Here is a 26210-nt window from a genome sequence, read left to right as displayed (position 1 = left end):
ACCTCAGTATGTTCCTGTTGACATGTTGCTGTTGTGGTGTATGTGTTGTGTGTCCTAGAGGGTTTCTATGCAGTGTGTATATAAGTAGGTTTTTGTACTTACCAACAAGTAGTCCATTGCCATACCGTCCATCCTGGAAGTGTTCATTGATGGTGCAGTGACGGAAGATGTATGAGTCATGTACACTCCCAGGATATTTAGCCACGATGTTGGTGATCAATCCCTGGTGGTCGACTATGGCCTGCACGTTGATGGAATGTGTGTGCTTCCTGTTGCGGTAGAGGTGTTCAGTTGCAGCAGGTGGCACAAGGCGTACATGTGTGCAGTCGATTGAACCAAGGACGTGTGGGAAGCCACTGATTGCGTAGAACCCCTGTTTTGTTTCCTGCTGCTTCTGCAGTGTGTTAGGGAAGCAGATGTGGCGGGGTGTCAGTCGAATGATGGCATCCAAGACTTTGGGCAACAAGGCGGAGAATGATACTTGTGATATTCCGCCAACCAGGGCACCAGTTGTTTGGAAAGAGCCACTTGCCAGCATATGAAGTACGGCAAGCAGCTCTGTTTCTGTTGGGATGGTGCGGGGTTTTCACCAAAGTGGGGGCCAACTGCTGTTCAATGTTGCGCAGAAGCTGCTGAATGGCCTGCCAGTTCAACCGGTACCTCTGTATGATGTCGTGTTCCCTGAGGCCCTGCAGGGTGGTTCTTGGGCGGAATATCCTCTCCTGCCTTCTGCGCTGCCTTTGGGGTCCCTGCTGGTGTTGTTGTAGCTGCTATTGTTGCTGTTGGGCTCTGCGTCTGCGTGCACGCTGGATTAGAATCACCTCCATGGCTCCCTGTTGCTGCTCTGCTGCTCTGCTGTTTGTTCTGTGTGTTCTGATTAAATACAGGTGTGTTTGCCCCATTTTAATGCCTGCCCTGACCTAGGCATTAAATTTTTACGCAAATCAGGCTGTACGTCATTTTCTGGCTCCGCCTCCCGGCCGTGCGTCATTTTTTCCCGAAAGCATCAATACGACACACGGCCCTTTAAGCCATTTTTTGGACGGGAATACCTACCTTGAATATAATTAACGCAAGGTGGGTTGCCACATCCCAAAAATGACACACACAGCGGAATTTTGACGTCCGCGGGCTCAGCCGTCAAAGTTTAAAGACGGGACAACGTTTGCGCTGATTGTGCGTCAAAATTTATGACGCACAATCGGCGCAGACGGAGTATAAATATGCCCATAAGTCTTAAAATTAAAAAAAATAAAAAAAATGCCCACGAACGCCCATGGTCTATAAAGGATTACTGCAGGTAATTCTGTACACCGCTAAATGAGGGTGGGGTAATTATCAGAAGGCCTTCGAGTGGAAAAATCCTTAGCCTAAGACAATTTGGCAACTTTAGAAATCTGCTAAAGACCATGTGTTGCAGGTGGAATCATAGCGAACGATTGGCGAAGTAAGCATGGGAGTATATAATTTGCATAGGACAGCCCCTTTTTCAATACTATTATTATTCTGCAGTTTCTATGTAGCACTACTAGAGGGCAGCACTTGAACACAAATCCACAGAGAGGCTTTAAAAGTGCTTGCTGAGCTACCTCTTGTTGGTTTTTAATGAACCTATAGATTGGAAGACTGGAATGACTGAGGGAATGAGTATTGAGAAATGATTGGCCTGTTTTATTGATAAAAGGGGTGCAAGATTTGGAAGAATAACTACAAGATAAAAGTTTTAAAGCACAGATAATAGCTGATACATAAAGTGAGTGCTGTCTAGTCTGTTATGCTATGCTTAGCGATGCTATAACATTAGAACTTTAAACATCCCAGTTATAGTTTGCAAACTTTACAGTAAGCCCACTCATGCCCAGTTTCTATATATAGGATTAGTACAGGTAATTCTGTACCCTGCTAAATGAGGGTCGGTACTTATCAGAAGGCCTTCGAGTGGAAAAATCCTTAGCCTAAGACAATTTGGCAGCTTTAGAAATCTGCTGAAGAACATATGTTGCAGGTGGAATCAGAGCGAAAGCTTGGCGACGTAAGCATAGGAGTATATAATATGCATAGTACAGCCCCTTTTTCAATCCTATTATTATTCTGCAGTTTCCATGTAGCACTTCTAGAGGGCAGCACTTGAACACAAATCCACAGAGAGGCTTTAAAAGTGCTTGCTGAACTACTTCTTGTTGGTTTTTTATGAACCTATAGATTGGAAGACTGGAATGACTGAAGGAATGAGTATTGAGAAATGATTGGCCTGTTTTATTGATAAAAGGAGTGCAAGATTTGGAAGGAAAACTACAAGGTAAATGTGTTACAGCACAGATAATAGCTGAGAGATAAAGTGAGTGCTGTCTAGTCTGTTATGCTATGCTTTACCTTTAGGACTTTAAACATCCCAGTCATAGTTTGCAAACCTTACAGTAAGCCCAAACATACCCACATTCTATATAGAGGATTAATACAGGTAATTTTGTACCTTGCTAAATGAGGATGTGTTCTTATCAGAAGGCCTTCGAGTGAAAAAATCCTTAGCCTAAGACAATTTGGCAACTTTAGAAATGTGCTGAAGACCTTATGTTGCAGGTGGAATCATAGCGAAAGCTTGTCGAAGTAAGCTTGGGAGTATATAATTTGCATAGGATAGCCCCTTTTGCAATCCTATTATTATTCTGCAGTTTCCATGTAGCACTTCTTGAGGGCAGCACTTGAACACAGATCCACAGAGAGGCTTTAAAAGTGCTTGCTGAACTACTTCTTGTTGTTTTTTTGTGAACCTATAGATTTGAAGACTGGAATGAGTGAGGAAATGAGTATTGTGAAGTGATTGGCTTGTTTTATTGATAAAAGGAGTGCAAGATTTTGAAGAAAAACTATAAGTTAAAAGTGTTAAAGCACAGATAATAGCTGAGAGATAAAGTGAACGATGTCTAATCTCTTATACTATGCTATGCTATAACATTAGAACTTTAAACATTCCAGTCGTAGTTTGCAAACTTTACAGTAAGCCAAAACTTTCCCAGATTCTATATAGAGGATTACTACAGGTAATTCTGTACCCTGCTAAATGAGGGTGGGTACTTATCAGAAGGCCTTTGAGTGGAAAAATCCTTAGCCTAAGACAATTTGCCAACTTTAGAAATCTGCTGAAGACCATATGTTGCAGGTTGAATCATAGCGAAAGCTTGGCTAAGTAAGCATGGGAGTATATAATTTGCATAGGACAGCCCCTTTTTCAATCCAATTATTATTCTGCAGTTTCCATGTAGCACTATTAGAGGGCAGCACTTGAACACAAATCCAAATAGAAGCTTTAAAAGTGCTTGCTGAACTACCGCTTGTTGATTTTTTATGAACCTGTAGATTGGAAAACTGGAATGACTGAGGGAATGAGTATTGAGAAATGATTGGCCTGTTTTATTGATAAAAGGGGTACAAGATTTGGAAGGAAAGCTACAAGATAAAAGTGAGTCTATTGTGGTCTGGTCTTACATGTTTAGCTGTGCCAGGACTTTAAGTCTAGGACTTTATACATCCCAGTCTTAGTTTTCAGGCTTTAAAGTAAGCCCACAAACGCCCCTGATCTATAAAGGATTACTGCAGGTAATTCTGTACCCTGCTAAATGAGGGTGGGGTAATTATCAGAAGGCCTTTGAGTTGAAAAATCCTTAGCTTAAGACAATTTGGCAACTTTAGAAATCTGCTGAAGACCATATGTTGCATAATTTGCATAGGACAGCCCCTTTTTCAATCCTATTATTATTCTGCAGTTTCTATGTAGCACTACTAGAGGGCAACACTTGAACACAAATACACAGAGAGGCTTTAAAAGTGCTTACTGAACTACCTCTTGTTGGTTTTTTGTGAACCTATAGATTGGAAGACTAGAATGACTGAAGGAATGAGTATTGAGAAATGATTGGCCTGTTTTATTGATAAAACGGGTGCAAGATTTGGAAGAAAAACTGCAAGATAAAAGCATTAATGCACAGATAATAGCTGATAGATAAAGTGAGTGCTGTCTAGTCTGTTATGCTAAGCTGAGCTATGCTATAACATTAGAACTGTAAACATTCCAGTCATAGTTTGCAAACTTTACAGTAAGCCCACACATGCCCAGGTTCTATATAGAGGATTAATACAGGTAATTCTGTACCCTGCTAAATGAGGGTGGGTTCTTATCAGAAGGCCTTTGAGTGGAAAAATCCTTAGCCTAAGACAATTTGGCAACTTTAGAAATCTGCTGAAGACCTTATGTTGCAGGTGGAATCATAGCGAAAGCTTGGCGAAGTAAGCATGGGAATATATAATTTGCATAGGACAGCCCCTTTTTCAATCCTATTATTATTCTGCAGTTTCCATGTAGCATTACTAGAGGGCAGCCCTATGAACATAAATCCACAATGAGGCTTTAAAAGTGCTTGCTGAACTACCTCTTGTTCTTGTTGGTTTTTTATAAACCTAAAGAGTAGAGTACTGGAATGACTGAGTATTGAGGAATGATTGGTCTGTTTTTTGGGTGAAAAGAATGCAAAATTTGGAATGAAAAATGCAAAATAAAAGTGTCAAAGCACAGATGTTTGCTGAAAGATAAAATGAGTGTAGTGTGGTCTGGTCTGACCTGACATGCTGAGCTGTGCCAGGACTTTAGGACTGGGATTTATACATCCCAATCCTAGTTTTCAGTCTTTAAAGTAAGCCCACAAACACCCATGTTCTATATAGAGGATTACTGGAGGTAATTCTGGACCCTGCTAAATGAGGGTGGGGTTCTTATCAGAAGGCCTTCGAGTGGAGAAATTCATGGCCTAAGACAATTTAGCAACTTTAGAGTTCTGCTGAAGACCATGTGTTGCATGTCGAATCTCAGAGAAAGTTTGGAAAAGTAAGCATGGAAGGAGATCATTTGTATAGGACAGACCCTTTTCAATCCTATTATTATGCTGCAGTTTCCATGTTGCATTACTAGAGGACAGCCCTATGAACATAAATCCACAATGAGGCTTTAAAAGTGCTTGCTGAACTACCTCTTGTTCTTGTTGGTTTTTTATAAACCTAAAGAGTAGAGTACTGGAATGACTGAGTATTGAGGAATGATTGGTCTGTTTTTTGGGTGAAAAGAATGCAAAATTTGGAATGAAAAATGCAAAATAAAAGTGTCAAAGCACAGATGTTTGCTGAAAGATAAAATGAGTGTAGTGTGGTCTGGTCTGACCTGACATGCTGAGCTGTGCCAGGACTTTAGGACTGGGATTTATACATCCCAATCCTAGTTTTCAGTCTTTAAAGTAAGCCCACAAACACCCATGTTCTATATAGAGGATTACTGGAGGTAATTCTGGACCCTGCTAAATGAGGGTGGGGTTCTTATCAGAAGGCCTTCGAGTGGAGAAATTCATGGCCTAAGACAATTTAGCAACTTTAGAGTTCTGCTGAAGACCATGTGTTGCATGTCGAATCTCAGAGAAAGTTTGGAAAAGTAAGCATGGAAGGAGATCATTTGTATAGGACAGACCCTTTTCAATCCTATTATTATGCTGCAGTTTCCATGTTGCATTACTAGAGGACAGCACTATGAACATAAATCCACAATGAGGCTTTAAAAGTGCTTGCTAAACTACCTCTTGTTCTTGTTGTTTTTTTATAAACCTAAAGGGTAGAGTACTGGAATGACTGAGTATTGAGGAATGATTAGCCTGCTTTTTTGGTGAAAAGGATGCAAAATTTGGAAGGATAAATGCAAAATAAAAGCGTCAAAGCACAGATGTTTGCTGAAAGATAAAGTGAGTCTGGTCTGGTCTGGTCTGGTCTGACATGCTGAGCTGTGCCAGAACTTTGAGACTGGGACTTTAAAAATCCCATTCTTAGTTTTCAGCCTTTAAAGTAAGCCCACAAATGGCCATGTTCTATATAGAGGATTACTGGAGGTAATTCTGGACCCTGCTAAATGAGGGTGGGGTTCTTATCAGAAGGCCTTCGAGTGGAGAAATCCTTAGCCTCAGACAATTTAGCAACTTTAGAAATCTGCTGAAGACCAGATGTTGCATGTCGAATCTCAGAGAAAGGTCGGAAAAGTAAGCATGGGAGGATATCATTTGCATAGGACAGCCCCTTTTTCAATCCTATTATTATGCTGCAGTTTCCATGCAGCATTACTAGAGGGCAGCACTATGAACATAAATCCACAGAGAGGCTTTAAAAGAGCTTGCTGAACTACCTCTTGTTTTTTTTGTTTTTTTTTAGGAACCTAAAGATTGGAGGACTGGAATGACTGAGTGAATGAGTACTGAGGAAATATTGGCCTGTATTTCTGGTGAATGGGTTGTACGATTTAGAAGAAAAACTGCAAGAAAAAAGGTCTTGAATTACAGATGTTTGCTTAGACATAAAGTGAGTGTGGTTTGGTCTGGTCTGGTCTATTCTGCTATGCTATATTATATTATGTTAAAAAACTAGGACTTTAAACATCCCAGTCATAGTTTTCAGACTTTATAGGAAGCCCACAAATGCAAAGGTTCCATATAGAGGATTACTGCAGGTAATTCTGGACCCTGGTATGTGAGGGTGGGGTACTTATCAGAAGGCCATTAAGTGGAAAAATCCTTAGCCTAAGACTATTTGGCAACTTTAGAAATCTGCTGAAGACCACATGATGGAGGTCGAATCACAGAGAAAGCACAGCAAAGTAAGCATGGGAGGATATCATTTGCATAGGACAGCCCTTTTTCAACCCTATTATTATGCTGTAGTTTCCATGTTGCATTACTAGAGGGCTTCACTATGAACATAAATCCAAGGAGAGGCTACAAAAGTGCTTGCTGAACCACCTCTTGTCCTTGTTGGTTTTTATCAACCTAAAGAGTAGAGTACTGGAATGACTGAGAATTGAGGAATGATTGGCCTATTTCTTTGGTGAAAAGGATGCAAAATTTTGAAGGAAAAATGCAAAACAAAAGCGTCAAATCACAGATGTTTGCTGAAAGATAAAGTGAGTGTGGTTTGGTCTTGTCTGGTCTGAACTAGTCTTTTCTGCTATGCTATATTGTGTTATGTTAAAACACTAGGGGGCATATTTATACTCCATCTGCGTTGAATGTGCGTAAAAAATGTTGACGCACATTCAGCGCAAACGTTGCCCCGTATTTAAACTGTGATGCCCGCAGACGACAAAATTCCGCCGTGTGCGTCATTTTTTGGATGCAGTAACCCGCCTTGTGTTAAGCACATGCAAGGTAGGCGTTCCCGTCCAAAAAATGACTTAAACAGCTGTGCGTCGTATTTATGCTTTCGGGCAAAAATGACGCACGGCCGGGAGACGAAGCCGTTAAATGACGCACAGCCCGATTTGTGTCAAAATTTAACGCCTGGGTCAGGGCAGCCGTTAAAATGGGGCAAACACACCTGTATTTAATCAGAACACACAGAACAAACAGCAGAGCAGCAGAGCAGCAGAGCAGCAACAGGGAGCCATGGAGGTGATTCTAATCCAGCGTGCATGCAGACGCAGAGCCCAGCAGCAACAACAGCAGCTACAACAACACCAGAAGGGACCCCAAAGGCAGCGCAGAAGGCAGGAGAGGATATTCCGCCCCAGAACCACCCTTCAGGGCCTCAGGGAACACAACATCATCCAGAGGTACCGGTTGAACTGGCAGGCCATTCAGCAGCTGCTACTCAACATTGAACAGCAGTTGGTCCCTGTAGGAAAGTACCATCTTGCCTGGCATGTTACCCCCATTTTTCACTGTATATATGTTGTTTTAGTTGTATGTGTCACTAGGACCCTGGTAACCCAGGGCCCCAGTGCTCATAAGTGTGCCTGAATGTGTTACCTGTGTAGTGACTGTCTCACTGAGGCTCTGCTAATCAGAACCTCAGTGGTTATGCTCTCTCATTTCTTTCCAAATTGTCACTGACAGGCTAGTGACCATTTTTACCAATTTACATTGGCTTACTGGAACACCCTTATAATTCCCTAGTATATGGTACTGAGGTACCCAGGGTATTGGGGTTCCAGGAGATCCCTATGGGCTGCAGCATTTCTTTTGCCACCCATAGGGAGCTCTGACAATTCTTACACAGGCCTGCCACTGCAGCCTGAGTGAAATAACGTCCACGTTATTTCACAGCCATTTTACACTGCACTTAAGTAACTTATAAGTCACCTATATGTCTAACCTTTACCTGGTAAAGGTTAGGTGCAAAGTTACTTAGTGTGAGGGCACCCTGGCACTAGCCAAGGTGCCCCCACATTGTTCAGAGCCAATTCACTGAACTTTGTGAGTGCGGGGACACCATTACACGCGTGCACTACATATAGGTCACTACCTATATGTAGCTTCACCATGGTAACTCCGAATATGGCCATGTAACATGTCTATGATCATGGAATTGCCCCCTCTATGCCATCCTGGCATTGTTGGTACAATTCCATGATCCCAGTGGTCTGTAGCACAGACCCTGGTACTGCCAGACTGCCCTTCCTGGGGTTTCACTGCAGCTGCTGCTGCTGCCAACCCCTCAGACAGGCAGCTGCCCTCCTGGGGTCCAGCCAGGCCTGGCCCAGGATGGCAGAACAAAGAACTTCCTCTGAGAGAGGGTGTGACACCCTCTCCCTTTGGAAAATGGTGTGAAGGCAGGGGAGGAGTAGCCTCCCCCAGCCTCTGGAAATGCTTTGTTGGGCACAGATGTGCCCAATTCTGCATAAGCCAGTCTACACCGGTTCAGGGACCCCTTAGCCCCTGCTCTGGCGCGAAACTGGACAAAGGAAAGGGGAGTGACCACTCCCCTGACCTGCACCTCCCCTGGGAGGTGTCCAGAGCTCCTCCAGTGTGCTCCAGACCTCTGCCATCTTGGAAACAGAGGTGCTGCTGGCACACTGGACTGCTCTGAGTGACCAGTGCCACCAGGTGACGTCAGAGACTCCTGCTGATAGGCTCCTTCAGGTGTTAGTAGCCTTTCCTCTCTCCTAGGTAGCCAAACCCTCTTTTCTGGCTATTTAGGGTCTCTGTCTCTGGGGAAACTTTAGATAACGAATGCATGAGCTCAGCCGAGTTCCTCTGCATCTCTCTCTTCACCTTCTGATAAGGAAACGACCGCTGACCGCGCTGGAAGCCTGCAAACCTGCAACATAGTAGCAAAGACGACTACTGCAACTCTGTAACGCTGATCCTGCCGCCTTCTCAACTGTTTTCCTGCTTGTGCATGCTGTGGGGGTAGCCTGCCTCCTCTCTGCACCAGAAGCTCCGAAGAAATCTCCCGTGGGTCGACGGAATCTTCCCCCTGCAACCGCAGGCACCAAAAAGCTGCATTACCGGTCCCTTGGGTCTCCTCTCAGCACGACGAGCGAGGTCCCTCGAATCCAGCGACGCTGTCCAAGTGACCCCCACAGTCCAGTGACTCTTCAGCCCAAGTTTGGTGGAGGTAAGTCCTTGCCTCACCTCGCTGGGCTGCATTGCTGGGAACCGCGACTTTGCAGCTACTCCGGCCCCTGTGCACTTCCGGCGGAAATCCTTCGTGCACAGCCAAGCCTGGGTCCACGGCACCCTAACCTGCATTGCACGACTTTCTAAGTTGGTCTCCGGCGACGTGGGACTCCTTTGTGCAACTTCGGCGAGCACTGTTTCACGCATCCTCGTAGTGCCTGTTTCTGGCACTTCTCCGGTTGCTACCTGCTTCAGTGAGGGCTCTTTGTCTTGCTCGACGTCCCCTCTCTCTGCAGGTCCAATTTGCGACCTCCTGGTCCCTCCTGGGCCCCAGCAGCGTCCAAAAACGCCAAACGCACGATTTGCGTGTAGCAAGGCTTGTTGGCGTCCTTCCGGCGGGAAAACACGTCTGCACGACTCTCCAAGGCGAGAGGGATCCGTCCACCAAAGGGGAAGTCTCTAGCCCTTTTCGTTCCTGCAGAAACCTCAGCTTCTTCTGTCCAGTCGAAGCTTCTTTGCACCCGCAGCTGGCATTTCCTGGGCATCTGCCCATCTCCGACTTGCTTGTGACTTTTGGACTTGGTCCCCTTGTTCCACAGGTACCCTAGATTGGAAATCCACAGTTGTTGCATTGCTGGTTTGTGTCTTTCCTGCATTATTCCTCTAACACGACTATTTTGTCCTTAGGGGAACTTTAGTGCACTTTGCACTCACTTTTCAGGGTCTTGGGGAGGGTTATTTTTCTAACTCTCACTATTTTCTAATAGTCCCAGCGACCCTCTACAAGGTCACATAGGTTTGGGGTCCATTCGTGGTTCGCATTCCACTTTTGGAGTATATGGTTTGTGTTGCCCCTATCCCTATGTTTCCCCATTGCATCCTATTGTAACTATACATTGTTTGCACTGTGTTCTAAGACTATACTGCATATTTTTGCTATTGTGTATATATATCTTGTGTATATTTCCTATCCTCTCACTGAGGGTACACTCTAAGATACTTTGGCATATTGTCATAAAAATAAAGTACCCTTATTTTTAGTATAACTGTGTATTGTGTTTTCTTATGATATTGTGCATATGACACTAAGTGGTACTGTAGTAGCTTCACACGTCTCCTAGTTCAGCCTAAGCTGCTCTGCTAAGCTACCATTATCTATCAGCCTAAGCTGCTAGACACCCTATACACTAATAAGGGATAACTGGGCCTGGTGCAAGGTGCAAGTACCCCTTGGTACTCACTACAAGCCAGTCCAGCCTCCTACATTGGTTGTGCAGTGGTGGGATAAGTGCTTGAGACTACTTACCACTCTTGTCATTGTACTTTTCATAAGAGAAAAATATACAAAACAAGGTCAGTGTATATACACATAGCCAAAAAGTTTTGCATTTCCTCTTTTCACTCTTTTCTAAGTGCTGAAAAGTACTTCTAAAACTTTCAAAAAGTTCTTAAAAGTTTAAAAAGTTTTTTTTCTGTCTTTCCAAAAAGTTCTGAAAACTTTTTTCTCTTTTTCTATCACTTTAACTCTCTCAAAAAAATGTCTGGCACAGGAAAAAATGTTGAACTGTCCAAACTTGCATATGATCACCTTAGCTGGAAAGGAGCAAGGAGTCTCTGCATAGAGAGAGGTTTGAGTGTAGGGAAGAATCCTTCTTTAGAACTGTTAATTAATATGCTTAGAGTACAGGATAAGGCCATAAGTGCCCAATCTGTAGAAAAAGTAGCTAATGGTTCTCAATCTGATCCAGGGACTCCCCCAGGAAAAGGTTCAGGAAAGAAACTTCTCAGCCTGCCCATTACTAGACAGTCTAGCATAGTTGGTACAGAGGTTGAATCACACCATACTAATGGTGTGCTCTCACATTATACTGGTAGCCAAGCTGTTAGGGTGCCCTCTGTAAGGGACAGGTCTCCTTCTGTTCATTCCCATCATACCTCTGTATCTAGAAATGACCCTCCCACCCACCCTGATGACAGATTGTTAGAAAGGGAGCTCAATAGATTGAGAGTGGAACAAACCAGACTGAAGCTCAAGAAGCAACAGCTGGATTTGGATAGACAGTCTTTAGAAGTAGAGAGGGAAAGACAGAAGTTGGGTTTAGAAACCCATGGTGGCAGCAGCAGTATTCCCCATAGTCATCCTGCAAAAGAGCATGATTCCAGGAATCTGCACAAGATAGTTCCCCCTTATAAGGAGGGGGATGACATTAACAAGTGGTTTGCTGCACTTGAGAGGGCCTGTGCTGTACAGGATGTCCCTCAAAAGCAGTGGGCTGCTATCCTATGGCTATCATTTACTGGAAAAGGTAGGGATAGGCTCCTTAGTGTAAAAGAAAATGATGCTAATAATTTCCAAGTTCTTAAGAATGCACTCCTGGATGGTTATGGCTTAACCACTGAACAGTACAGGATAAAGTTCAGAGAGACCAAAAAGGAGTCTTCACAAGACTGGGTTGATTTCATTGACCAGGCAGTGAAGGCCTTGGAGGGGTGGTTACATGGCAGTAAAGTTACTGATTATGACAGCCTGTATAACTTGATCCTGAGAGAGCATATTCTTAATAATTGTGTGTCTGATTTGTTGCACCAGTACTTGGTGGACTCTGATCTGACCTCTCCCCAAGAATTGGGAAAGAAGGCAGACAAATGGGTCAGAACAAGAGTGAACAGAAAAGTTCATACAGGGGGTGACAAAGATGGCAACAAAAAGAAGGATGGTAAGTCTTCTGACAAGGGTGGGGACAAATCTAAAAATGAGTCTTCATCAGGCCCACAAAAACACTCTGGTGGGGGTGGTGGGTCCAAATCCTCCTTTAATCAGAACAAGGAAAAGAAACCATGGTGCTATTTATGTAAAATAAAAGGCCATTGGACAACAGATCCCAGTTGTCCAAAGAAAGGCACCACAGCTCTTACCACTACAACCCCTACTGCTACACCTAGTGTCCCTACTAATAGCAGTGGTGGTGGGAGCAAACCTACTAATAGCCAATCCAAGGGAGTAGCTGGGCTCACTTTTGGTAATTTAGTTGGGGTTGGTCTAATTAGGGAGACCACAGAGGCTACTTTAGTCTCTGAAGGGGCTATTGATTTAGCCACTTTGGTTGCTTGCCCCCATAACTTGGAGAAGTACAAGCAACTAACCCTAATAAATGGTGTTGAGGTCCAGGCCTACAGGGACACAGGTGCCAGTGTCACAATGGTGATTGAGAAACTGGTGCACCCTGAACAACACATACTTGGACACCAGTACCAAGTAACCGATGCTCACAACATAACACAAAGCCACCCCATGGCTGTTGTAAATCTCAACTGGGGGGGGGTAACTGGTCCAAAGAAAGTTGTGGTAGCTTCAGATTTACCTGTAGACTGTCTATTAGGGAATGATTTGGAGACATCAGCTTGGTCAGATGTGGAGTTGGAGGCCCATGCAGCAATGCTGGGCATCCCAGGGCATATTTTTGCTTTGACAAGGGCTCAGGCCAAAAAGCAAAAAGGACAGGGAAGCTTGGATCCTGGAACAATGGACCAAGTGCTCCCTAAAGCTAGGGCTAGTAGAAGCAAACCACTTCCTACTATCCCTCCCTCTACAGTGGATTCTACTTCTGAGGAAGAAGAATTCCCTCCCTGTGCAGAACCTACACCAGAGGAGCTGGAAGCAGACACTGCTGAGCTTTTGGGTGAAGGGGGGCCTGCCAGAGAGGAGCTGAGTGTGGCACAGCAAACCTGTCCCACATTAGAGGGTCTCAGACAGCAAGCTGTCAAACAGGCTAATGGGGATGTCAGTGACTCTCACAGAGTTTACTGGGAGGACAACCTCTTGTACACTGAGCATAGGGATCCTAAACCTGGAGCTGCCAGGAGATTAGTGATTCCTCAGGAGTACAGAAAGTTCCTCCCAACACTGGCACATGACATTCCCCTAGCTGGGCACCTGGGTCAAATGAAAACTTGGGACAGATTGGTTCCATTGTTTCATTGGCCTAGGATGTCTGAGGACACAAAAGAATTTTGTAAGTCCTGTGAAACCTGTCAAGCCAGTGGCAAGACAGGTGGCACTCCAAAGGCACCCCTTATCCCACTGCCTGTGGTTGGGGTCCCCTTTGAAAGGGTAGGGGTTGACATAGTTGGCCCCCTTGACCCTCCTACTGCTTCAGGCAATAGGTTTATCTTGGTGGTAGTGGACCATGCCACAAGATATCCTGAAGCTATTCCTTTAAGGACCACTACAGCTCCTGCAGTGGCAAAAGCCCTCCTGGGAATATTTTCCAGGGTGGGCTTCCCAAAGGAAGTAGTATCAGACAGAGGAAGCAATTTCATGTCTGCATACTTAAAGGCCATGTGGAAGGAGTGTGGTGTAACTTACAAGTTCACAACACCCTATCATACACAAACAAATGGACTGGTGGAGAGATTTAATAAAACTCTCAAAGGCATGATTATGGGACTCCCTGAAAAACTCCGCAGGAGATGGGATATCCTTCTACCATGCCTCCTTTTTGCCTACAGGGAGGTACCCCAGAAAGGAGTGGGCTTCAGCCCCTTTGAACTTCTTTTTGGACACCCTGTTAGGGGTCCACTCACACTTGTAAAGGAGGGTTGGGAACAACCTTTAAAAGCTCCTAAGCAGGATATTGTGGATTATGTACTTGGCCTCAGATCAAGGATGGCTGAGTACATGAAAAAGGCCAGTAAAAACCTTCAGGCCAGCCAAGAGCTCCAGAAGCAATGGCATGATCAGAAGGCTGTTTTGGTTCAGTACCAACCAGGGCAGAAAGTGTGGGTCTTGGAGCCTGTGGCCCCAAGAGCACTCCAAGATAAATGGAGTGGACCCCACACAATTGTTGAAAAGAAGGGTGAAGTCACCTACTTGGTTGACTTAGGCACTGCCAGGAGTCCCCTTAGGGTGCTCCATGTCAACCGCCTGAAACCCTACTATGACAGGGCTGATCTCACCCTGCTCATGGCAACAGATGAGGGACAGGAAGAAGACAGTGATCCTCTACCTGATCTCTTCTCTTCCACAGAACAAGATGCTCTTGTGGAAGGTGTAGTTTTGGCTGATTGTCTTACTGCTGAGCAAAAAGATAATTGCATAAATCTCCTAGGACAATTTTCAGAACTCTTCTCTACTGTGCCAGGCACCACTTCTTGGTGTGAGCACACTATAGATACTGGAGACAGTTTACCTGTCAAAAGTAAGATCTATAGGCAGCCTGACCATGTCAGGGACTGCATAAAGCAAGAAGTTCAGAAAATGTTGGAACTAGGAGTGGTTGAGCACTCTGACAGTCCATGGGTTTTCCTGTGGTACTGGTACCAAAACCCAATTCTAAAGATGGAAAGAAGGAAATGAGGTTTTGTGTAGACTATAGAGGTCTCAACTTGGTAACCAAAACTGATGCTCACCCTATACCCAGGGCAGATGAGCTCATAGATACATTGGCATCTGCCAAGTATCTAAGCACTTTTGATTTGACTGCAGGGTATTGGCAGATCAAATTGTCAGAAGATGCTAAACTTAAGACTGCATTTTCTACCATTGGAGGACATTACCAGTTTACTGTAATGCCTTTTGGTTTGAAAAATGCACCTGCCACTTTTCAGAGGTTGGTGAATACAGTCCTGCAAGGGCTGGAAGCTTTCAGTGCAGCATATTTGGACGATATAGCTGTCTTTAGCTCCAGCTGGGATGATCACCTGGTCCACCTATGGAAAGTTTTGGAGGCTCTGCAAAAGGCAGGCCTCACTATCAAGGCTTCAAAGTGCCAGATAGGGCAGGGTAAGGTGGTTTATCTGGGACACCTTGTTGGTGGGGAACAGATTGCACCACTTCAGGGGAAAATCCAAACTATTATTGATTGGGTTCCCCCTACCACTCAGACTCAGTTGAGAGCCTTCCTAGGCCTCACTGGGTATTACAGGAGGTTCATTAAGAACTATGGCTCCATTGCAGCCCCTCTTAATGACCTCACATCCAAGAAAATGCCTAAAAAGGTATTATGGACAGCAAACTGTCAGAAAGCTTTTGAGGAGCTGAAGCAGGCCATGTGCTCTGCACCTGTCCTGAAAAGCCCTTGTTACTCTAAAAAATTCTATGTCCAAACTGATGCATCTGAATTAGGAGTAGGGGCAGTCCTATCACAACTTAATTCTGAGGGCCAGGATCAACCTGTTGCTTTTATTAGTAGAAGGTTGACCCCTAGAGAAAAGTGTTGGTCTGCCATTGAGAGGGAGGCCTTTGCTGTGGTCTGGGCTCTGAAGAAGTTGAGGCCATACCTGTTTGGCACTCACTTCATTGTTCAGACAGACCACAAACCTCTACTTTGGCTAAAACAAATGAAAGGTGAAAATCCTAAATTGTTGAGGTGGTCCATATCCCTACAGGGAATGGACTATACAGTGGAACATAGACCTGGGAGTAGCCACTCCAATGCAGATGGACTCTCCAGATATTTCCACTTAGACAATGAAGACTCATCAGGTAATGGCTAGTCTTATTGTCCTTCGTTTGGGGGGGGGTTGTGTAGGAAAGTACCATCTTGCCTGGCATGTTACCCCCATTTTTCACTGTATATATGTTGTTTTAGTTGTATGTGTCACTGGGACCCTGGTAACCCAGGGCCCCAGTGCTCATAAGTGTGCCTGAATGTGTTACCTGTGTAGTGACTAACTGTCTCACTGAGGCTCTGCTAATCAGAACCTCAGTGGTTATGCTCTCTCATTCCTTTCCAAATTGTCACTGACAGGCTAGTGACCATTTTTACCAATTTACATTGGCTTACTGGAACACCCTTATAATTCCCTAGTATATGGTACTGAGGTACCCAGGGTATTGGGGTTCCAGGAGATCCCTATGGGCTGCAGCATTTCTTTTGCCACCCATAGGGAGCTCTGACAATTCTTACACAGGCCTGCCACTGCAGCCTGAGTGAAATAACGTCCACGTTATTTCACAGCCATTTTACACTGCACTTAAGTAACTTATAAGTCACCTATATGTCTAACCTTTACCTGGTAAAGGTTAGGTGCAAAGTTACTTAGTGTGAGGGCACCCTGGCACTAGCCAAGGTGCCCCCACATTGTTCAGAGCCAATTCACTGAACTTTGTGAGTGCGGGGACACCATTACACGCGTGCACTACATATAGGTCACTACCTATATGTAGCTTCACCATGGTAACTCCGAATATGGCCATGTAACATGTCTATGATCATGGAATTGCCCCCTCTATGCCATCCTGGCATTGTTGGTACAATTCCATGATCCCAGTGGTCTGTAGCACAGACCCTGGTACTGCCAGACTGCCCTTCCTGGGGTTTCACTGCAGCTGCTGCTGCTGCCAACCCCTCAGACAGGCAGCTGCCCTCCTGGGGTCCAGCCAGGCCTGGCCCAGGATGGCAGAACAAAGAACTTCCTCTGAGAGAGGGTGTGACACCCTCTCCCTTTGGAAAATGGTGTGAAGGCAGGGGAGGAGTAGCCTCCCCCAGCCTCTGGAAATGCTTTGTTGGGCACAGATGTGCCCAATTCTGCATAAGCCAGTCTACACCGGTTCAGGGACCCCTTAGCCCCTGCTCTGGCGCGAAACTGGACAAAGGAAAGGGGAGTGACCACTCCCCTGACCTGCACCTCCCCTGGGAGGTGTCCAGAGCTCCTCCAGTGTGCTCCAGACCTCTGCCATCTTGGAAACAGAGGTGCTGCTGGCACACTGGACTGCTCTGAGTGGCCAGTGCCACCAGGTGACGTCAGAGACTCCTGCTGATAGGCTCCTTCAGGTGTTAGTAGCCTTTCCTCTCTCCTAGGTAGCCAAACCCTCTTTTCTGGCTATTTAGGGTCTCTGTCTCTGGGGAAACTTTAGATAACGAATGCATGAGCTCAGCCGAGTTCCTCTGCATCTCTCTCTTCACCTTCTGATAAGGAAACGACCGCTGACCGCGCTGGAAGCCTGCAAACCTGCAACATAGTAGCAAAGACGACTACTGCAACTCTGTAACGCTGATCCTGCCGCCTTCTCGACTGTTTTCCTGCTTGTGCATGCTGTGGGGGTAGCCTGCCTCCTCTCTGCACCAGAAGCTCCGAAGAAATCTCCCGTGGGTCGACGGAATCTTCCCCCTGCAACCGCAGGCACCAAAAAGCTGCATTACCGGTCCCTTGGGTCTCCTCTCAGCACGACGAGCGAGGTCCCTCGAATCCAGCGACGCTGTCCAAGTGACCCCCACAGTCCAGTGACTCTTCAGCCCAAGTTTGGTGGAGGTAAGTCCTTGCCTCACCTCGCTGGGCTGCATTGCTGGGAACCGCGACTTTGCAGCTACTCCGGCCCCTGTGCACTTCCGGCGGAAATCCTTCGTGCACAGCCAAGCCTGGGTCCACGGCACCCTAACCTGCATTGCACGACTTTCTAAGTTGGTCTCCGGCGACGTGGGACTCCTTTGTGCAACTTCGGCGAGCACTGTTTCACGCATCCTCGTAGTGCCTGTTTCTGGCACTTCTCCGGTTGCTACCTGCTTCAGTGAGGGCTCTTTGTCTTGCTCGACGTCCCCTCTCTCTGCAGGTCCAATTTGCGACCTCCTGGTCCCTCCTGGGCCCCAGCAGCGTCCAAAAACGCCAAACGCACGATTTGCGTGTAGCAAGGCTTGTTGGCGTCCTTCCGGCGGGAAAACACTTCTGCACGACTCTCCAAGGCGAGAGGGATCCGTCCACCAAAGGGGAAGTCTCTAGCCCTTTTCGTTCCTGCAGAAACCTCAGCTTCTTCTGTCCAGTCGAAGCTTCTTTGCACCCGCAGCTGGCATTTCCTGGGCATCTGCCCATCTCCGACTTGCTTGTGACTTTTGGACTTGGTCCCCTTGTTCCACAGGTACCCTAGATTGGAAATCCACAGTTGTTGCATTGCTGGTTTGTGTCTTTCCTGCATTATTCCTCTAACACGACTATTTTGTCCTTAGGGGAACTTTAGTGCACTTTGCACTCACTTTTCAGGGTCTTGGGGAGGGTTATTTTTCTAACTCTCACTATTTTCTAATAGTCCCAGCGACCCTCTACAAGGTCACATAGGTTTGGGGTCCATTCGTGGTTCGCATTCCACTTTTGGAGTATATGGTTTGTGTTGCCCCTATCCCTATGTTTCCCCATTGCATCCTATTGTAACTATACATTGTTTGCACTGTGTTCTAAGACTATACTGCATATTTTTGCTATTGTGTATATATATCTTGTGTATATTTCCTATCCTCTCACTGAGGGTACACTCTAAGATACTTTGGCATATTGTCATAAAAATAAAGTACCCTTATTTTTAGTATAACTGTGTATTGTGTTTTCTTATGATATTGTGCATATGACACTAAGTGGTACTGTAGTAGCTTCACACGTCTCCTAGTTCAGCCTAAGCTGCTCTGCTAAGCTACCATTATCTATCAGCCTAAGCTGCTAGACACCCTATACACTAATAAGGGATAACTGGGCCTGGTGCAAGGTGCAAGTACCCCTTGGTACTCACTACAAGCCAGTCCAGCCTCCTACATTGGTTGTGCAGTGGTGGGATAAGTGCTTGAGACTACTTACCACTCTTGTCATTGTACTTTTCATAAGAGAAAAATATACAAAACAAGGTCAGTGTATATACACATAGCCAAAAAGTTTTGCATTTCCTCTTTTCACTCTTTTCTAAGTGCTGAAAAGTACTTCTAAAACTTTCAAAAAGTTCTTAAAAGTTTAAAAAGTTTTTTTTCTGTCTTTCCAAAAAGTTCTGAAAACTTTTTTCTCTTTTTCTATCACTTTAACTCTCTCAAAAAAATGTCTGGCACAGGAAAAAATGTTGAACTGTCCAAACTTGCATATGATCACCTTAGCTGGAAAGGAGCAAGGAGTCTCTGCATAGAGAGAGGTTTGAGTGTAGGGAAGAATCCTTCTTTAGAACTGTTAATTAATATGCTTAGAGTACAGGATAAGGCCATAAGTGCCCAATCTGTAGAAAAAGTAGCTAATGGTTCTCAATCTGATCCAGGGACTCCCCCAGGAAAAGGTTCAGGAAAGAAACTTCTCAGCCTGCCCATTACTAGACAGTCTAGCATAGTTGGTACAGAGGTTGAATCACACCATACTAATGGTGTGCTCTCACATTATACTGGTAGCCAAGCTGTTAGGGTGCCCTCTGTAAGGGACAGGTCTCCTTCTGTTCATTCCCATCATACCTCTGTATCTAGAAATGACCCTCCCACCCACCCTGATGACAGATTGTTAGAAAGGGAGCTCAATAGATTGAGAGTGGAACAAACCAGACTGAAGCTCAAGAAGCAACAGCTGGATTTGGATAGACAGTCTTTAGAAGTAGAGAGGGAAAGACAGAAGTTGGGTTTAGAAACCCATGGTGGCAGCAGCAGTATTCCCCATAGTCATCCTGCAAAAGAGCATGATTCCAGGAATCTGCACAAGATAGTTCCCCCTTATAAGGAGGGGGATGACATTAACAAGTGGTTTGCTGCACTTGAGAGGGCCTGTGCTGTACAGGATGTCCCTCAAAAGCAGTGGGCTGCTATCCTATGGCTATCATTTACTGGAAAAGGTAGGGATAGGCTCCTTAGTGTAAAAGAAAATGATGCTAATAATTTCCAAGTTCTTAAGAATGCACTCCTGGATGGTTATGGCTTAACCACTGAACAGTACAGGATAAAGTTCAGAGAGACCAAAAAGGAGTCTTCACAAGACTGGGTTGATTTCATTGACCAGGCAGTGAAGGCCTTGGAGGGGTGGTTACATGGCAGTAAAGTTACTGATTATGACAGCCTGTATAACTTGATCCTGAGAGAGCATATTCTTAATAATTGTGTGTCTGATTTGTTGCACCAGTACTTGGTGGACTCTGATCTGACCTCTCCCCAAGAATTGGGAAAGAAGGCAGACAAATGGGTCAGAACAAGAGTGAACAGAAAAGTTCATACAGGGGGTGACAAAGATGGCAACAAAAAGAAGGATGGTAAGTCTTCTGACAAGGGTGGGGACAAATCTAAAAATGAGTCTTCATCAGGCCCACAAAAACACTCTGGTGGGGGTGGTGGGTCCAAATCCTCCTTTAATCAGAACAAGGAAAAGAAACCATGGTGCTATTTATGTAAAATAAAAGGCCATTGGACAACAGATCCCAGTTGTCCAAAGAAAGGCACCACAGCTCTTACCACTACAACCCCTACTGCTACACCTAGTGTCCCTACTAATAGCAGTGGTGGTGGGAGCAAACCTACTAATAGCCAATCCAAGGGAGTAGCTGGGCTCACTTTTGGTAATTTAGTTGGGGTTGGTCTAATTAGGGAGACCACAGAGGCTACTTTAGTCTCTGAAGGGGCTATTGATTTAGCCACTTTGGTTGCTTGCCCCCATAACTTGGAGAAGTACAAGCAACTAACCCTAATAAATGGTGTTGAGGTCCAGGCCTACAGGGACACAGGTGCCAGTGTCACAATGGTGATTGAGAAACTGGTGCACCCTGAACAACACATACTTGGACACCAGTACCAAGTAACCGATGCTCACAACATAACACAAAGCCACCCCATGGCTGTTGTAAATCTCAACTGGGGGGGGGTAACTGGTCCAAAGAAAGTTGTGGTAGCTTCAGATTTACCTGTAGACTGTCTATTAGGGAATGATTTGGAGACATCAGCTTGGTCAGATGTGGAGTTGGAGGCCCATGCAGCAATGCTGGGCATCCCAGGGCATATTTTTGCTTTGACAAGGGCTCAGGCCAAAAAGCAAAAAGGACAGGGAAGCTTGGATCCTGGAACAATGGACCAAGTGCTCCCTAAAGCTAGGGCTAGTAGAAGCAAACCACTTCCTACTATCCCTCCCTCTACAGTGGATTCTACTTCTGAGGAAGAAGAATTCCCTCCCTGTGCAGAACCTACACCAGAGGAGCTGGAAGCAGACACTGCTGAGCTTTTGGGTGAAGGGGGGCCTGCCAGAGAGGAGCTGAGTGTGGCACAGCAAACCTGTCCCACATTAGAGGGTCTCAGACAGCAAGCTGTCAAACAGGCTAATGGGGATGTCAGTGACTCTCACAGAGTTTACTGGGAGGACAACCTCTTGTACACTGAGCATAGGGATCCTAAACCTGGAGCTGCCAGGAGATTAGTGATTCCTCAGGAGTACAGAAAGTTCCTCCCAACACTGGCACATGACATTCCCCTAGCTGGGCACCTGGGTCAAATGAAAACTTGGGACAGATTGGTTCCATTGTTTCATTGGCCTAGGATGTCTGAGGACACAAAAGAATTTTGTAAGTCCTGTGAAACCTGTCAAGCCAGTGGCAAGACAGGTGGCACTCCAAAGGCACCCCTTATCCCACTGCCTGTGGTTGGGGTCCCCTTTGAAAGGGTAGGGGTTGACATAGTTGGCCCCCTTGACCCTCCTACTGCTTCAGGCAATAGGTTTATCTTGGTGGTAGTGGACCATGCCACAAGATATCCTGAAGCTATTCCTTTAAGGACCACTACAGCTCCTGCAGTGGCAAAAGCCCTCCTGGGAATATTTTCCAGGGTGGGCTTCCCAAAGGAAGTAGTATCAGACAGAGGAAGCAATTTCATGTCTGCATACTTAAAGGCCATGTGGAAGGAGTGTGGTGTAACTTACAAGTTCACAACACCCTATCATACACAAACAAATGGACTGGTGGAGAGATTTAATAAAACTCTCAAAGGCATGATTATGGGACTCCCTGAAAAACTCCGCAGGAGATGGGATATCCTTCTACCATGCCTCCTTTTTGCCTACAGGGAGGTACCCCAGAAAGGAGTGGGCTTCAGCCCCTTTGAACTTCTTTTTGGACACCCTGTTAGGGGTCCACTCACACTTGTAAAGGAGGGTTGGGAACAACCTTTAAAAGCTCCTAAGCAGGATATTGTGGATTATGTACTTGGCCTCAGATCAAGGATGGCTGAGTACATGAAAAAGGCCAGTAAAAACCTTCAGGCCAGCCAAGAGCTCCAGAAGCAATGGCATGATCAGAAGGCTGTTTTGGTTCAGTACCAACCAGGGCAGAAAGTGTGGGTCTTGGAGCCTGTGGCCCCAAGAGCACTCCAAGATAAATGGAGTGGACCCCACACAATTGTTGAAAAGAAGGGTGAAGTCACCTACTTGGTTGACTTAGGCACTGCCAGGAGTCCCCTTAGGGTGCTCCATGTCAACCGCCTGAAACCCTACTATGACAGGGCTGATCTCACCCTGCTCATGGCAACAGATGAGGGACAGGAAGAAGACAGTGATCCTCTACCTGATCTCTTCTCTTCCACAGAACAAGATGCTCTTGTGGAAGGTGTAGTTTTGGCTGATTGTCTTACTGCTGAGCAAAAAGATAATTGCATAAATCTCCTAGGACAATTTTCAGAACTCTTCTCTACTGTGCCAGGCACCACTTCTTGGTGTGAGCACACTATAGATACTGGAGACAGTTTACCTGTCAAAAGTAAGATCTATAGGCAGCCTGACCATGTCAGGGACTGCATAAAGCAAGAAGTTCAGAAAATGTTGGAACTAGGAGTGGTTGAGCACTCTGACAGTCCATGGGTTTTCCTGTGGTACTGGTACCAAAACCCAATTCTAAAGATGGAAAGAAGGAAATGAGGTTTTGTGTAGACTATAGAGGTCTCAACTTGGTAACCAAAACTGATGCTCACCCTATACCCAGGGCAGATGAGCTCATAGATACATTGGCATCTGCCAAGTATCTAAGCACTTTTGATTTGACTGCAGGGTATTGGCAGATCAAATTGTCAGAAGATGCTAAACTTAAGACTGCATTTTCTACCATTGGAGGACATTACCAGTTTACTGTAATGCCTTTTGGTTTGAAAAATGCACCTGCCACTTTTCAGAGGTTGGTGAATACAGTCCTGCAAGGGCTGGAAGCTTTCAGTGCAGCATATTTGGACGATATAGCTGTCTTTAGCTCCAGCTGGGATGATCACCTGGTCCACCTATGGAAAGTTTTGGAGGCTCTGCAAAAGGCAGGCCTCACTATCAAGGCTTCAAAGTGCCAGATAGGGCAGGGTAAGGTGGTTTATCTGGGACACCTTGTTGGTGGGGAACAGATTGCACCACTTCAGGGGAAAATCCAAACTATTATTGATTGGGTTCCCCCTACCACTCAGACTCAGGTGAGAGCCTTCCTAGGCCTCACTGGGTATTACAGGAGGTTCATTAAGAACTATGGCTCCATTGCAGCCCCTCTTAATGACCTCACATCCAAGAAAATGCCTAAAAAGGTATTATGGACAGCAAACTGTCAGAAAGCTTTTGAGGAGCTGAAGCAGGCCATGTGCTCTGCACCTGTCCTGAAAAGCCCTTGTTACTCTAAAAAATTCTATGTCCAAACTGATGCATCTGAATTAGGAGTAGGGGCAGTCCTATCACAACTTAATTCTGAGGGCCAGGATCAACCTGTTGCTTTTATTAGTAGAAGGTTGACCCCTAGAGAAAAGTGTTGGTCTGCCATTGAGAGGGAGGCCTTTGCTGTGGTCTGGGCTCTGAAGAAGTTGAGGCCATACCTGTTTGGCACTCACTTCATTGTTCAGACAGACCACAAACCTCTACTTTGGCTAAAACAAATGAAAGGTGAAAATCCTAAATTGTTGAGGTGGTCCATATCCCTACAGGGAATGGACTATACAGTGGAACATAGACCTGGGAGTAGCCACTCCAATGCAGATGGACTCTCCAGATATTTCCACTTAGACAATGAAGACTCATCAGGTAATGGCTAGTCTTATTGTCCTTCGTTTGGGGGGGGGTTGTGTAGGAAAGTACCATCTTGCCTGGCATGTTACCCCCATTTTTCACTGTATATATGTTGTTTTAGTTGTATGTGTCACTGGGACCCTGGTAACCCAGGGCCCCAGTGCTCATAAGTGTGCCTGAATGTGTTACCTGTGTAGTGACTAACTGTCTCACTGAGGCTCTGCTAATCAGAACCTCAGTGGTTATGCTCTCTCATTCCTTTCCAAATTGTCACTGACAGGCTAGTGACCATTTTTACCAATTTACATTGGCTTACTGGAACACCCTTATAATTCCCTAGTATATGGTACTGAGGTACCCAGGGTATTGGGGTTCCAGGAGATCCCTATGGGCTGCAGCATTTCTTTTGCCACCCATAGGGAGCTCTGACAATTCTTACACAGGCCTGCCACTGCAGCCTGAGTGAAATAACGTCCACGTTATTTCACAGCCATTTTACACTGCACTTAAGTAACTTATAAGTCACCTATATGTCTAACCTTTACCTGGTAAAGGTTAGGTGCAAAGTTACTTAGTGTGAGGGCACCCTGGCACTAGCCAAGGTGCCCCCACATTGTTCAGAGCCAATTCACTGAACTTTGTGAGTGCGGGGACACCATTACACGCGTGCACTACATATAGGTCACTACCTATATGTAGCTTCACCATGGTAACTCCGAATATGGCCATGTAACATGTCTATGATCATGGAATTGCCCCCTCTATGCCATCCTGGCATTGTTGGTACAATTCCATGATCCCAGTGGTCTGTAGCACAGACCCTGGTACTGCCAGACTGCCCTTCCTGGGGTTTCACTGCAGCTGCTGCTGCTGCCAACCCCTCAGACAGGCAGCTGCCCTCCTGGGGTCCAGCCAGGCCTGGCCCAGGATGGCAGAACAAAGAACTTCCTCTGAGAGAGGGTGTGACACCCTCTCCCTTTGGAAAATGGTGTGAAGGCAGGGGAGGAGTAGCCTCCCCCAGCCTCTGGAAATGCTTTGTTGGGCACAGATGTGCCCAATTCTGCATAAGCCAGTCTACACCGGTTCAGGGACCCCTTAGCCCCTGCTCTGGCGCGAAACTGGACAAAGGAAAGGGGAGTGACCACTCCCCTGACCTGCACCTCCCCTGGGAGGTGTCCAGAGCTCCTCCAGTGTGCTCCAGACCTCTGCCATCTTGGAAACAGAGGTGCTGCTGGCACACTGGACTGCTCTGAGTGGCCAGTGCCACCAGGTGACGTCAGAGACTCCTGCTGATAGGCTCCTTCAGGTGTTAGTAGCCTTTCCTCTCTCCTAGGTAGCCAAACCCTCTTTTCTGGCTATTTAGGGTCTCTGTCTCTGGGGAAACTTTAGATAACGAATGCATGAGCTCAGCCGAGTTCCTCTGCATCTCTCTCTTCACCTTCTGATAAGGAAACGACCGCTGACCGCGCTGGAAGCCTGCAAACCTGCAACATAGTAGCAAAGACGACTACTGCAACTCTGTAACGCTGATCCTGCCGCCTTCTCGACTGTTTTCCTGCTTGTGCATGCTGTGGGGGTAGCCTGCCTCCTCTCTGCACCAGAAGCTCCGAAGAAATCTCCCGTGGGTCGACGGAATCTTCCCCCTGCAACCGCAGGCACCAAAAAGCTGCATTACCGGTCCCTTGGGTCTCCTCTCAGCACGACGAGCGAGGTCCCTCGAATCCAGCGACGCTGTCCAAGTGACCCCCACAGTCCAGTGACTCTTCAGCCCAAGTTTGGTGGAGGTAAGTCCTTGCCTCACCTCGCTGGGCTGCATTGCTGGGAACCGCGACTTTGCAGCTACTCCGGCCCCTGTGCACTTCCGGCGGAAATCCTTCGTGCACAGCCAAGCCTGGGTCCACGGCACCCTAACCTGCATTGCACGACTTTCTAAGTTGGTCTCCGGCGACGTGGGACTCCTTTGTGCAACTTCGGCGAGCACTGTTTCACGCATCCTCGTAGTGCCTGTTTCTGGCACTTCTCCGGTTGCTACCTGCTTCAGTGAGGGCTCTTTGTCTTGCTCGACGT

The sequence above is a fragment of the Pleurodeles waltl genome, chromosome 4_2 (assembly GCF_031143425.1).
Source record: "Pleurodeles waltl isolate 20211129_DDA chromosome 4_2, aPleWal1.hap1.20221129, whole genome shotgun sequence".
In the NCBI taxonomy this organism is placed as follows: Eukaryota; Metazoa; Chordata; class Amphibia; order Caudata; family Salamandridae; genus Pleurodeles; species Pleurodeles waltl.
Note: the sequence above shows the minus strand (reverse complement) of the source record.